Source organism: Pelophylax lessonae (assembly GCF_965119305.1).
Source record: "Pelophylax lessonae genome assembly, chromosome: 1".
Lineage (NCBI taxonomy): Eukaryota > Metazoa > Chordata > Amphibia > Anura > Ranidae > Pelophylax > Pelophylax lessonae.
In genome coordinates this window covers 236,103,854-236,118,783 of record NC_138768.1, presented here as the reverse complement: position 1 = coordinate 236,118,783, position 14,930 = coordinate 236,103,854, and the positions used below count along the sequence as shown (strand labels likewise).

At 51.9% G+C, this 14,930-nt stretch overlaps 1 protein-coding gene across 2 annotated transcripts in view; it reads left to right on the top strand.

The window, feature by feature from the left end:
• CCDC92 (coiled-coil domain containing 92) overlaps positions 1-14,930 on the top strand; it is a 100,446-nt gene that overhangs the window by 37,887 nt on the left and 47,629 nt on the right. The gene's annotated exons all lie outside the window — the stretch shown is intronic.

The following is a 14,930-nucleotide window of genomic DNA, read 5'->3' as shown; positions in this document are numbered from 1 at the left end:
TCTATATATATTTTTTTTAATAATTGGAAAAAAAATAATTTTTTTTTATTTTTTTAATAATTAAAAAAAAAAAGAAAAAATATTATTTATTTTTTTTTTTTTTACATTTAAAAAATAAATTAAATAATAATAACCACACTCCCTGTCAAAGGTAACTAACTGGACAGGGAGATGATAATGAATTGAGAACAAAAAGGCAGTGGAAACAGTCATTACAACAGTCATTACTCCCGGCCTCCACAAGAGGGCGCCAGTCCCCCATTGGAAGCCTGTCATCTCAAGTAGGCCGAAAAGCCGGGGCCTCAATTTTCGGACGGCCCGGAAGTCCGTGCACTCCGTGCGCGGAAGTCCGGGCAAAAATGACAGGACACCTTCTGCAGGGCACCCCCAGGCGCCAGGTCGCTAATTCTAGTCGCAAATGCGACCTGGCGCCCGGGGATTGTCGAGCCCTGCATTAAACTGATTGTCTAAAATTCAGCTTAAAGTGCAATCCCAGCCTCAACCTAACTAGCCTTAAAAATGTCCCCGTCCCACGCTAACACCTCTGCTGACTAACCAGTGTAAGAAAGATGTATATACTTACCTATTCTCATCCAGCTCTGGTCTGGTCACGGGATTCCCCTGTGTCAGCCAGTAGCGACTGGAAAGTAGAGGAGAGAGCACTCGACAATGGCCAGGAATGCCTGGGAGTGGTGATTTCACCCATAGGCTCCCATATCCCAGCCGTTGTCAGCACTCCCTCCTCTCCCCTGCAGCAGCAGCTAGCGGACACACGGATCACGTGACTGGAGTGGGCTGAACTCAGGTATGTATATACTGTACATCTTTTTTACAGGTTAGTCAGCATTGGTGTTAGAAGGGGTGCGGCCTTTTAAAGACTAGTTAGGTTGAGGCTGGAATTCTACTTTAAATTCTGTAGAGAATGTAGGTACAGAACTGTAGCCTCCTTTTAGCATGTTTATCTGTGTATTCCCCGCTGTCCCATGCGAGGTTCCCAAACACCAACCAGGAACATACACACACGGAGCACAGGCTTCCTCGTTTTCCACTCTCCTGTTTAGAAATTCTGGGGAAGAAAGAATTTTAATGATATAGGAAACGCTTGGGAGGGATATGTTTCTAATTTTCCTGCTTTTATCACAAAGTACAATAGCATGTTATATATATATAATACAGAAAGTAGGCAAAACTTTTTATTTTGGATAGAGCAAGGGAGGGTTATAATAACCCGTTAGATTTTTTTTTTTCCGCCATTTGTGTCTTAACCTCCTTAGCGGTATTACGGAGTGTGGCTGGAGGTTTTAATACCAAAAGCGATAACCCCGAGCCCCACTCGGGGTTACCCCGCAATGTTACTCACCTTCCCTGCGCTCCCCCCTCGACCTCCCCGGCGTTGTCCTCACACTCTCTTTCCGCTCTGTGCACGGCCGATTGCCGACACTTGCCTTCCAATTCCCTCCCTGTGGAACCGACGGCAAATTCAAAAGTGTAAATACACAAATGACATGATACAAAGCTGTGATCCTAAAGGATTACACTGTTAATGCCATTTCAGCACAGGATTTCACCTGGTGACTTTTCTAGTGCCCTGCCCGTGCTTTTCCAGTGCTTTGTACCTGGAAAATTTTGAATGACCATGGCGTCCAAAAAGCTTTCCTTTTGCGCAAAAGCGCGTTTAGACGAACTGGGAAACAGCGACAGCTAAAAGCGTTTTTGCGCAAAAAGAACGCTTTTTGCGCAAAACTGGGAAAGTCACCAGGTGAAATCCTGTGGTGAAATGGCATGATACAGTGTAATCCGTTAGGATCACAACTTTGTATCATGTCATTTAATGTATTTACAATTTTAAAATTGCCGCCGGTTTCACCCCCCTGCGTCACAACGCTCGCAGGGAAGGGAACAGGAAGACAGGTGCCAGCATTGGCTGGGAGGACAGCGAGACGATGGCGGGGAAGGTGAGTTTTTATATATAAAACAACAGATTTCCATGCAAAAGAATGTACCACTTTTAGCACAGAAATCCTGACATAATCAGACCGCCAGAGAGGCTATCAGGGAAATTTACCTTCACCTCTAGTCACATAGACAAAACAGTAAGTGATAGTAAATCCCGCCAAATGAAGGAAATCCATACGGGCCCCCAGGTCACCTGAGCGAGTGTCCCCATTGGAAGATTTCCCCACTATTACTGTTATGGGGGCAACCCAAAATTTGGAATTTTCTTTTACTTTCACTTTTGATGATAACGATAAACAGGACAAATAGAATGACTCTTCCTAACGGGAGCAAAAGTAGCTAAAAAAGAAACTAATAGGTTTTCTAATCTATCTCCACTCAATCCAAACGAAAAAAAAAAGTGTTTGCCTTTAGTTATACTTGAATGATATAAGTACTGCATTTATAGACAGATTACCCAACATTCATCAGATAGTGTGGTGATTCCCAAAAAGGTGGTGGTAATCTTGCTCACTGTAAGTAGTACAGAGGGATAGGACAGTCTTGTTGGAAAATGGGGTAGACCCACTTTAGGGGCAGCTACCAATGGACATGCACTAGGACTATGATGGCTGTAACTGGTAGATTGGATGTGTTTTTGTCTGTATGCCATTTTGTAGAGGACAGTGTGTTTGCTGGTCTGGTTAGCAATGGAAAATATATGAGAAACTCTCAGGCTGACTGTAAAGAATGTTGGTTTATGGATGTCTCCCAGTCAACATTACACATCAATATCTAGTACAGCGAATGCAGTTCCGTAGCTGTGCACACAGTTGGTACAGGTAGTAGTAATATGTAATATTCTATCGGCACAAAGCCAGGTCAATAAAGACATGGATGGGTGAGTTTGGGGTGAAGCAACTTGACTGGCCTGCACAGAGTCCTGGCCTCAACCCAATAGAACACCTTTGGGATGAATTAGACCGGAGACTGTGAGCCAGGCCTTCTCATCCAACATCAGTGCCTGACCTCAAAAATGCGTTTCTGGAAGAATAGTCAAACATTCCCATAGACACACTTCTAAACCTTGTGGACAGCCGTCCCAGAAGAGTTGAAGCTGTTATAGCTGCAAAGAGTGGGCCAACTCAATATTGAACCCTACGGACTAAGACTGGGATGCCATTAACGTTCATGTGCGTGGAAAAGCAGGTGTCCCAATACTTTTGACAATATAGTGTATGTGTCTTCTTTAGATTCCATGACCAAGGTTTACAACCACTTTAACCACCTTCCACTCAAGGACATTCCTGTACGTCCTTGGGATTCAGTGGTTATACCGGGATGATGCCTGTACCTACATGCACTGTGTATGTGATGGGATGCACTGTGGGGGAGTGCTTTCAGAGATGTCCCCTAGGTGTGATGCACTGTGTATGTGATGGGATGCAGTGTGGGGGGAGTGCTGTCAGAGATGTCCCCTAGGTGGGATGCACTGTGTATGTGATGGGATGCACTGTGGGGGAGTGCTGTCAGAGATGTCCCCTAGGTGTGATGCACTGTGTATGTGATTGGATGCAGTGTGGGGGAGTGCTATCAGAGATGTCCCCTAGGTGGGATGCACTGTGTATGTGATTGGATGCAGTGTGGGGGAGTGTTGTCAGAGATGTCCCCTAGGTGTGATGCACTGTGTATGTGATGTGATGCAGTGTGGGGGAGTGCTGTCAGAGATGTTCCCTAGGTGTGATGCACTGTGTATGTGATGGGATGCAGTGTGGGGGGAGTGCTGTCAGAGATGTCCCCTAGGTGTGATGCACTGTGTATGTGATGGGATGCAGAGTGGGGGAGTGCTGTCAGAGATGTCCCCTAGGTGTGATGCACTGTGTATGTGATGGGATGCAGTGTGGGGGAGTGCTGTCAGAGATGTTACCTAGGTGTGATGCACTGTGTATGTGATGGGATGCAGTGTGGGGGGAGTGCTGTCAGAGATGTTCCCTAGGTGTGATGCACTGTGTATGTGATGGGATGCAGAGTGGGGGAGTGCTGTCAGAGATGTCCCCTAGGTGGGATGCACTGTGTTTGTGATGGGATGCAGTGTGGGGGAGTGCTGTAAGAGATGTCCCATAGGTGTGATGCACTGTGTATGTGATGGGATGCAGTGTGGGGGAGTGCTGTCAGAGATGTCCCCTAGGTGTGATGGGATGCAGTGTGGGGGAGTGCTGTCAGAGATGTCCCCTAGGTGTGATGCACTGTGTATGTGATGGGATGCAGAGTGGGGGAGTGCTGTCAGAGATGTCCCCTAGGTGGGATGCACTGTGTTTGTGATAGGATGCAGTGTGGGGGAGTGCTGTAAGAGATGTTCCATAGGTGTGATGCACTGTGTATGTGATGGGATGCAGTGTGGGGGAGTGCTGTCAGAGATGTTCCCTAGGTGTGATGCACTGTGTATGTGATGGGATGCAGTGTGGGGGAGTGCTGTCAGAGATGTCCCCTAGGTGGGATGCACTGTGTATGTGATGGGATGCAGTGTGGGGGAGTGCTGTCAGAGATGTCCCCTAGGTGTGATGGGATGCAGTGTGGGGGAGTGCTGTCAGAGATGTCCCCTAGGCGTGATGCACTGTGTATGTACAGGGATGCAGTGTGGGGGAGTGCTGTCAGAGATGTTCCCTAGGTGTGATGCACTGTGTATGTGATGGGATGCAGTGTGGGGGAGTGCTGTCAGAGATGTCCCCTAGGTGGGATGCACTGTGTATGTAATGGGATGCAGTGTGGGGGAGTGCTGTCAGAGATGTCCCCTAGGTGTGATGGGATGCAGTGTGGGGGAGTGGTGTCAGAGATGTCCCCTAGGCGTGATGCACTGTGTATGTGATGTGATGCAGTGTGGGGGAGTGCTGTCAGAGATGTTCCCTAGGTGTGATGCACTGTGTATGTGATAGGATGCAGTGTGGGGGAGTGCTGTCAGAGATGTCCCCTAGGTGGGATGCACTCACTGTGTATGTGATGTGATGCAGTGTGGGGGAGTGCTGTCAGAGATGTCCCCTAGGTGGGATGCACTGTGTATGTGATAGGATGCAGTGTGGGGGAGTGCTGTCAGAGATGTCCCCTAGGTGTGATGGCATGCAGTGTGGGGGAGTGCTGTCAGAGATGTTCCCTAGGTGTGATGCACTGTGTATGTGATGGGATGCAGTGTGGGGGAGTGCTGTCAGAGATGTCCCCTAGGTGGGATGCACTGTGTTTGTGATGGGATGCAGTGTGGGGGAGTGCTGTAAGAGATGTCCCATAGGTGTGATGCACTGTGTATGTGATGGGATGCAGTGTGGGGGAGTGCTGTCAGAGATGTCCCCTAGGTGGGATGCACTGTGTATGTGATAGGATGCAGTGTGGGGGAGTGCTGTCAGAGATGTCCCCTAGGTGTGATGGCATGCAGTGTGGGGGAGTGCTGTCAGAGATGTTCCCTAGGTGTGATGCACTGTGTATGTGATGGGATGCAGTGTGGGGGGGAGTGCTGTCAGAGATGTCCCCTAGGTGTGATGCACTGTGTATGTGATGGGATGCAGAGTGGGGGAGTGCTGTCAGAGATGTCCCCTAGGTGTGATGCACTGTGTATGTGATGGGATGCAGTGTGGGGGAGTGCTGTCAGAGATGTTCCCTAGGTGTGATGCACTGTGTATGTGATTGGATGCAGTGTGGGGGAGTGCTATCAGAGATGTCCCCTAGGTGGGATGCACTGTGTATGTGATTGGATGCAGTGTGGGGGAGTGTTGTCAGAGATGTCCCCTAGGTGTGATGCACTGTGTATGTGATGTGATGCAGTGTGGGGGAGTGCTGTCAGAGATGTTCCCTAGGTGTGATGCACTGTGTATGTGATGGGATGCAGTGTGGGGGGAGTGCTGTCAGAGATGTCCCCTAGGTGTGATGCACTGTGTATGTGATGGGATGCAGAGTGGGGGAGTGCTGTCAGAGATGTCCCCTAGGTGTGATGCACTGTGTATGTGATGGGATGCAGTGTGGGGGAGTGCTGTCAGAGATGTTACCTAGGTGTGATGCACTGTGTATGTGATGGGATGCAGTGTGGGGGGAGTGCTGTCAGAGATGTTCCCTAGGTGTGATGCACTGTGTATGTGATGGGATGCAGAGTGGGGGAGTGCTGTCAGAGATGTCCCCTAGGTGGGATGCACTGTGTTTGTGATGGGATGCAGTGTGGGGGAGTGCTGTAAGAGATGTCCCATAGGTGTGATGCACTGTGTATGTGATGGGATGCAGTGTGGGGGAGTGCTGTCAGAGATGTCCCCTAGGTGTGATGGGATGCAGTGTGGGGGAGTGCTGTCAGAGATGTCCCCTAGGTGTGATGCACTGTGTATGTGATGGGATGCAGAGTGGGGGAGTGCTGTCAGAGATGTCCCCTAGGTGGGATGCACTGTGTTTGTGATAGGATGCAGTGTGGGGGAGTGCTGTAAGAGATGTTCCATAGGTGTGATGCACTGTGTATGTGATGGGATGCAGTGTGGGGGAGTGCTGTCAGAGATGTTCCCTAGGTGTGATGCACTGTGTATGTGATGGGATGCAGTGTGGGGGAGTGCTGTCAGAGATGTCCCCTAGGTGGGATGCACTGTGTATGTGATGGGATGCAGTGTGGGGGAGTGCTGTCAGAGATGTCCCCTAGGTGTGATGGGATGCAGTGTGGGGGAGTGCTGTCAGAGATGTCCCCTAGGCGTGATGCACTGTGTATGTACAGGGATGCAGTGTGGGGGAGTGCTGTCAGAGATGTTCCCTAGGTGTGATGCACTGTGTATGTGATGGGATGCAGTGTGGGGGAGTGCTGTCAGAGATGTCCCCTAGGTGGGATGCACTGTGTATGTAATGGGATGCAGTGTGGGGGAGTGCTGTCAGAGATGTCCCCTAGGTGTGATGGGATGCAGTGTGGGGGAGTGGTGTCAGAGATGTCCCCTAGGCGTGATGCACTGTGTATGTGATGTGATGCAGTGTGGGGGAGTGCTGTCAGAGATGTTCCCTAGGTGTGATGCACTGTGTATGTGATAGGATGCAGTGTGGGGGAGTGCTGTCAGAGATGTCCCCTAGGTGGGATGCACTCACTGTGTATGTGATGTGATGCAGTGTGGGGGAGTGCTGTCAGAGATGTCCCCTAGGTGGGATGCACTGTGTATGTGATAGGATGCAGTGTGGGGGAGTGCTGTCAGAGATGTCCCCTAGGTGTGATGGCATGCAGTGTGGGGGAGTGCTGTCAGAGATGTTCCCTAGGTGTGATGCACTGTGTATGTGATGGGATGCAGTGTGGGGGAGTGCTGTCAGAGATGTCCCCTAGGTGGGATGCACTGTGTTTGTGATGGGATGCAGTGTGGGGGAGTGCTGTAAGAGATGTCCCATAGGTGTGATGCACTGTGTATGTGATGGGATGCAGTGTGGGGGAGTGCTGTCAGAGATGTCCCCTAGGTGGGATGCACTGTGTATGTGATAGGATGCAGTGTGGGGGAGTGCTGTCAGAGATGTCCCCTAGGTGTGATGGCATGCAGTGTGGGGGAGTGCTGTCAGAGATGTTCCCTAGGTGTGATGCACTGTGTATGTGATGGGATGCAGTGTGGGGGGGAGTGCTGTCAGAGATGTCCCCTAGGTGTGATGCACTGTGTATGTGATGGGATGCAGAGTGGGGGAGTGCTGTCAGAGATGTCCCCTAGGTGTGATGCACTGTGTATGTGATGGGATGCAGTGTGGGGGAGTGCTGTCAGAGATGTTCCCTAGGTGTGATGCACTGTGTATGTGATGGGATGCAGTGTGGGGGGAGTGCTGTCAGAGATGTTCCCTAGGTGTGATGCACTGTGTATGTGATGGGATGCAGAGTGGGGGAGTGCTGTCAGAGATGTCCCCTAGGTGGGATGCACTGTGTTTGTGATGGGATGCAGTGTGGGGGAGTGCTGTAAGAGATGTCCCATAGGTGTGATGCACTGTGTATGTGATGGGATGCAGTGTGGGGGAGTGCTGTCAGAGATGTCCCCTAGGTGTGATGGGATGCAGTGTGGGGGAGTGCTGTCAGAGATGTCCCCTAGGTGTGATGCACTGTGTATGTGATGGGATGCAGAGTGGGGGAGTGCTGTCAGAGATGTCCCCTAGGTGGGATGCACTGTGTTTGTGATAGGATGCAGTGTGGGGGAGTGCTGTAAGAGATGTCCCACAGGTGTGATGCACTGTGTATGTGATGGGATGCAGTGTGGGGGAGTGCTGTCAGAGATGTTCCCTAGGTGTGATGCACTGTGTATGTGATGGGATGCAGTGTGGGGGAGTGCTGTCAGAGATGTCCCCTAGGTGGGATGCACTGTGTATGTGATGGGATGCAGTGTGGGGGAGTGCTGTCAGAGATGTCCCCTAGGTGTGATGGGATGCAGTGTGGGGGAGTGCTGTCAGAGATGTCCCCTAGGCGTGATGCACTGTGTATGTGATGGGATGCAGTGTGGGGGAGTGCTGTCAGAGATGTCCCCTAGGTGTGATGGGATGCAGTGTGGGGGAGTGGTGTCAGATGTCCCCTAGGCGTGATGCACTGTGTATGTGATGTGATGCAGTGTGGGGGAGTGCTGTCAGAGATGTTCCCTAGGTGTGATGCACTGTGTATGTGATAGGATGCAGTGTGGGGGAGTGCTGTCAGAGATGTCCCCTAGGTGGGATGCACTCACTGTGTATGTGATGTGATGCAGTGTGGGGGAGTGCTGTCAGAGATGTCCCCTAGGTGGGATGCACTGTGTATGTGATAGGATGCAGTGTGGGGGAGTGCTGTCAGAGATGTCCCCTAGGTGTGATGGCATGCAGTGTGGGGGAGTGCTGTCAGAGATGTTCCCTAGGTGTGATGCACTGTGTATGTGATGGGATGCAGTGTGGGGGAGTGCTGTCAGAGATGTCCCCTAGGTGGGATGCACTGTGTTTGTGATGGGATGCAGTGTGGGGGAGTGCTGTAAGAGATGTCCCATAGGTGTGATGCACTGTGTATGTGATGGGATGCAGTGTGGGGGAGTGCTGTCAGAGATGTCCCCTAGGTGTGATGGCATGCAGTGTGGGGGAGTGCTGTCAGAGATGCTAGGTGTGATGCACTGTGTATGTGATGGGATGCAGTGTGGGGGAGTGCTGTAAGAGATGTCCCATAGGTGTGATGCACTGTGTATGTGATGGGATGCAGTGTGGGGGAGTGCTGTCAGAGATGTTCCCTAGGTGTGATGCACTGTGTATGTGATGGGATGCAGTGTGGGGGAGTGCTGTCAGAGATGTCCCCTAGGTGGGATGCACTGTGTATGTGATGGGATGCAGTGTGGGGGAGTGCTGTCAGAGATGTCCCCTAGGTGTGATGGCATGCAGTGTGGGGGAGTGCTGTCAGAGATGTCCCCTAGGCATGATGCACTATGTATGTGATGTGATGCAGTGTGGGGGAGTGCTGTCAGAGATGTTCCCTAGGTGTGATGCACTGTGTATGTGATGGGATGCATGGGGGAGTGCTGTCAGAGATGTCCCCTAGGTGGGATGCACTGTGTATGTGATAGGATGCAGTGTGGGGGAGTGCTGTCAGAGATGTTCCCTAGGTGTGATGCACTGTGTATGTGATGGGATGCAGTGTGGGGGAGTGCTGTCAGAGATGTCCCCTAGGTGTGATGGCATGCAGTGTGGGGGAGTGCTGTCAGAGATGTCCCCTAGGCGTGATGCACTGTGTATGTGATGTGATGCAGTGTGGGGGAGTGCTGTCAGAGATGTTCCCTAGGTGTGATGCACTGTGTATGTGATGGGATGCAGTGTGGGGGAGTGCTGTCAGAGATGTCCCCTAGGTGGGATGCACTCACTGTGTATGTGATGTGATGCAGTGTGGGGGAGTGCTGTCAGAGATGTTCCCTAGGTGTGACGCACTGTGTATGTGATGGGATGCAGTGTGGGGGAGTGCTGTCAGAGATGTCCCCTAGGTGGGATGCACTGTGTATGTGATAGGATGCAGTGTGGGGGAGTGCTGTCAGAGATGTCCCCTAGGTGTGATGGCATGCAGTGTGGGGGAGTGCTGTCAGAGATGTTCCCTAGGTGTGATGCACTGTGTATGTGATGGGATGCAGTGTGGGGGAGTGCTGTAAGAGATGTCCCATAGGTGTGATGCACTGTGTATGTGATGGGATGCAGTGTGGGGGAGTGCTGTCAGAGATGTTCCCTAGGTGTGATGCACTGTGTATGTGATGGGATGCAGTGTGGGGGAGTGCTGTCAGAGATGTCCCCTAGGTGGGATGCACTGTGTATGTGATAGGATGCAGTGTGGGGGAGTGCTGTCAGAGATGTCCCCTAGGTGTGATGGCATGCAGTGTGGGGGAGTGCTGTCAGAGATGTTCCCTAGGTGTGATGCACTGTGGATGTGATGGGATGCAGTGTGGGGGAGTGCTGTAAGAGATGTCCCATAGGTGTGATGCACTGTGTATGTGATGGGATGCAGTGTGGGGGAGTGCTGTCAGAGATGTTCCCTAGGTGTGATGCACTGTGTATGTGATGGGATGCAGTGTGGGGGAGTGCTGTCAGAGATGTTCCCTAGGTGTGATGCACTGTGTATGTGATGGGATGCAGTGTGGGGGAGTGCTGTCAGAGATGTTCCCTAGGTGTGATGCACTGTGTATGTGATGGGATGCAGTGTGGGGGAGTGCTGTCAGAGATGTTCCCTAGGTGTGATGCACTGTGTATGTGATAGGATGCAGTGTGGGGGAGTGCTGTCAGAGATGTCCCCTAGGTGGGATGCACTCACTGTGTATGTGATGTGATGCAGTGTGGGGGAGTGCTGTCAGAGATGTCCCCTAGGTGGGATGCACTGTGTATGTGATAGGATGCAGTGTGGGGGAGTGCTGTCAGAGATGTCCCCTAGGTGTGATGGCATGCAGTGTGGGGGAGTGCTGTCAGAGATGTTCCCTAGGTGTGATGCACTGTGTATGTGATGGGATGCAGTGTGGGGGAGTGCTGTCAGAGATGTCCCCTAGGTGGGATGCACTGTGTTTGTGATGGGATGCAGTGTGGGGGAGTGCTGTAAGAGATGTCCCATAGGTGTGATGCACTTTGTATGTGATGGGATGCAGTGTGGGGGAGTGCTGTCAGAGATGTCCCCTAGGTGTGATGGCATGCAGTGTGGGGGAGTGCTGTCAGAGATGCTAGGTGTGATGCACTGTGTATGTGATGGGATGCAGTGTGGGGGAGTGCTGTAAGAGATGTCCCATAGGTGTGATGCACTGTGTATGTGATGGGATGCAGTGTGGGGGAGTGCTGTCAGAGATGTTCCCTAGGTGTGATGCACTGTGTATGTGATGGGATGCAGTGTGGGGGAGTGCTGTCAGAGATGTCCCCTAGGTGGGATGCACTGTGTATGTGATGGGATGCAGTGTGGGGGAGTGCTGTCAGAGATGTCCCCTAGGTGTGATGGCATGCAGTGTGGGGGAGTGCTGTCAGAGATGTCCCCTAGGCATGATGCACTGTGTATGTGATGTGATGCAGTGTGGGGGAGTGCTGTCAGAGATGTTCCCTAGGTGTGATGCACTGTGTATGTGATGGGATGCATGGGGGAGTGCTGTCAGAGATGTCCCCTAGGTGGGATGCACTGTGTATGTGATAGGATGCAGTGTGGGGGAGTGCTGTCAGAGATGTTCCCTAGGTGTGATGCACTGTGTATGTGATGGGATGCAGTGTGGGGGAGTGCTGTCAGAGATGTCCCCTAGGTGTGATGGCATGCAGTGTGGGGGAGTGCTGTCAGAGATGTCCCCTAGGCGTGATGCACTGTGTATGTGATGTGATGCAGTGTGGGGGAGTGCTGTCAGAGATGTTCCCTAGGTGTGATGCACTGTGTATGTGATGGGATGCAGTGTGGGGGAGTGCTGTCAGAGATGTCCCCTAGGTGGGATGCACTCACTGTGTATGTGATGTGATGCAGTGTGGGGGAGTGCTGTCAGAGATGTTCCCTAGGTGTGACGCACTGTGTATGTGATGGGATGCAGTGTGGGGGAGTGCTGTCAGAGATGTCCCCTAGGTGGGATGCACTGTGTATGTGATAGGATGCAGTGTGGGGGAGTGCTGTCAGAGATGTCCCCTAGGTGTGATGGCATGCAGTGTGGGGGAGTGCTGTCAGAGATGTTCCCTAGGTGTGATGCACTGTGTATGTGGGATGCAGTGTGGGGGAGTGCTGTAAGAGATGTCCCATAGGTGTGATGCACTGTGTATGTGATGGGATGCAGTGTGGGGGAGTGCTGTCAGAGATGTTCCCTAGGTGTGATGCACTGTGTATGTGATGGGATGCAGTGTGGGGGAGTGCTGTCAGAGATGTCCCCTAGGTGGGATGCACTGTGTATGTGATAGGATGCAGTGTGGGGGAGTGCTGTCAGAGATGTCCCCTAGGTGTGATGGCATGCAGTGTGGGGGAGTGCTGTAAGAGATGTCCCATAGGTGTGATGCACTGTGTATGTGATGGGATGCAGTGTGGGGGAGTGCTGTCAGAGATGTTCCCTAGGTGTGATGCACTGTGTATGTGATGGGATGCAGTGTGGGGGAGTGCTGTCAGAGATGTCCCCTAGGTGTGATGGCATGCAGTGTGGGGGAGTGCTGTCAGAGATGTCCCCTAGGCGTGATGCACTGTGTATGTGATGTGATGCAGTGTGGGGGAGTGCTGTCAGAGATGTTCCCTAGGTGTGATGCACTGTGTATGTGATGGGATGCAGTGTGGGGGAGTGCTGTCAGAGATGTCCCCTAGGTGGGATGCACTCACTGTGTATGTGATGTGATGCAGTGTGGGGGAGTGCTGTCAGAGATGTTCCCTAGGTGTGACGCACTGTGTATGTGATGGGATGCAGTGTGGGGGAGTGCTGTCAGAGATGTCCCCTAGGTGGGATGCACTGTGTATGTGATAGGATGCAGTGTGGGGGAGTGCTGTCAGAGATGTCCCCTAGGTGTGATGGCATGCAGTGTGGGGGAGTGCTGTCAGAGATGTTCCCTAGGTGTGATGCACTGTGTATGTGATGGGATGCAGTGTGGGGGAGTGCTGTAAGAGATGTCCCATAGGTGTGATGCACTGTGTATGTGATGGGATGCAGTGTGGGGGAGTGCTGTCAGAGATGTTCCCTAGGTGTAATGCACTGTGTATGTGATGGGATGCAGTGTGGGGGAGTGCTGTCAGAGATGTCCCCTAGGTGGGATGCACTGTGTATGTGATAGGATGCAGTGTGGGGGAGTGCTGTCAGAGATGTCCCCTAGGTGTGATGGCATGCAGTGTGGGGGAGTGCTGTCAGAGATGTTCCCTAGGTGTGATGCACTGTGGATGTGATGGGATGCAGTGTGGGGGAGTGCTGTAAGAGATGTCCCATAGGTGTGATGCACTGTGTATGTGATGGGATGCAGTGTGGGGGAGTGCTGTCAGAGATGTTCCCTAGGTGTGATGCACTGTGTATGTGATGGGATGCAGTGTGGGGGAGTGCTGTCAGAGATGTTCCCTAGGTGTGATGCACTGTGTATGTGATGGGATGCAGTGTGAGGGAGTGTTGTCAGAGATGTCCCCTAGGTGGGATGCACTGTGTATGTGATGGGATGCAGTGTGGGAGAGTGCTGTCAGAGATGTCCCCTAGGTGGGATGCACTGTGTATGTGATGGGATGCAGTGTGGGGGAGTGCTGTAAGAGATGTCCCATAGGTGTGATGCACTGTGTATGTGATGGGATGCAGTGTGAGGGAGTGTTGTCAGAGATGTCCCCTAGGTGGGATGCACTGTGTATGTGATGGGATGCAGTGTGGGGGAGTGCTGTAAGAGATGTCCCATAGGTGTGATGCACTGTGTATGTGATGGGATGCAGTGTGGGGGAGTGCTGTCAGAGATGTTCCCTAGGTGTGATGCACTGTGTATGTGATGGGATGCAGTGTGGGGGAGTGCTGTCAGAGATGTCCCCTAGGTGGGATGCACTGTGTATGTGATGGGATGCAGTGTGGGGGAGTGCTGTAAGAGATGTCCCATAGGTGTGATGCACTGTGTATGTGATGGGATGCAGTGTGAGGGAGTGTTGTCAGAGATGTCCCCTAGGTGGGATGCACTGTGTATGTGATGGGATGCAGTGTGGGGGTGTGCTGTCAGAGATGTTCCCTAGGTGTGATGCACTGTGTATGTGATGGGATGCAGTGTGGGGGAGTGCTGTCAGAGATGTCCCCTAGGTGTGATGCACTGTGTATGTGATGGGATGCAGTGTGAGGGAGTGTTGTCAGAGATGTCCCCTAGGTGGGATGCACTGTGTATGCGATGGGATGCAGTGTGGGGGAGTGCTGTAAGAGATGTCCCATAGGTGTAATGCACTGTGTATGTGATGGGATGCAGTGTGGGGGAGTGCTGTCAGAGATGTTCCCTAGGTGTGATGCACTGTGTATGTGATGGGATGCAGTGTGGGGGAGTGCTGTAAGAGATGTCCCATAGGTGTGATGCACTGTGTATGTGATGGGATGCAGTGTGAGGGAGTGTTGTCAGAGATGTCCCCTAGGTGGGATGCACTGTGTATGTGATGGGATGCAGTGTGGGAGAGTGCTGTCAGAGATGTCCCCTAGGTGGGATGCACTGTGTATGTGATGGGATGCAGTGTGGGGGAGTGCTGTAAGAGATGTCCCATAGGTGTGATGCACTGTGTATGTGATGGGATGCAGTGTGAGGGAGTGTTGTCAGAGATGTCCCCTAGGTGGGATGCACTGTGTATGTGATGGGATGCAGTGTGGGGGAGTGCTGTAAGAGATGTCCCATAGGTGTAATGCACTGTGTATGTGATGGGATGCAGTGTGGGGGAGTGCTGTCAGAGATGTTCCCTAGGTGTGATGCACTGTGTATGTGATGGGATGCAGTGTGGGGGAGTGCTGTAAGAGATGTCCCATAGGTGTGATGCACTGTGTATGTGATGGGATGCAGTGTGAGGGAGTGTTGTCAGAGATGTCCCCTAGGTGGGATGCACTGTGTATGTGATGGGATGCAGTGTGGGG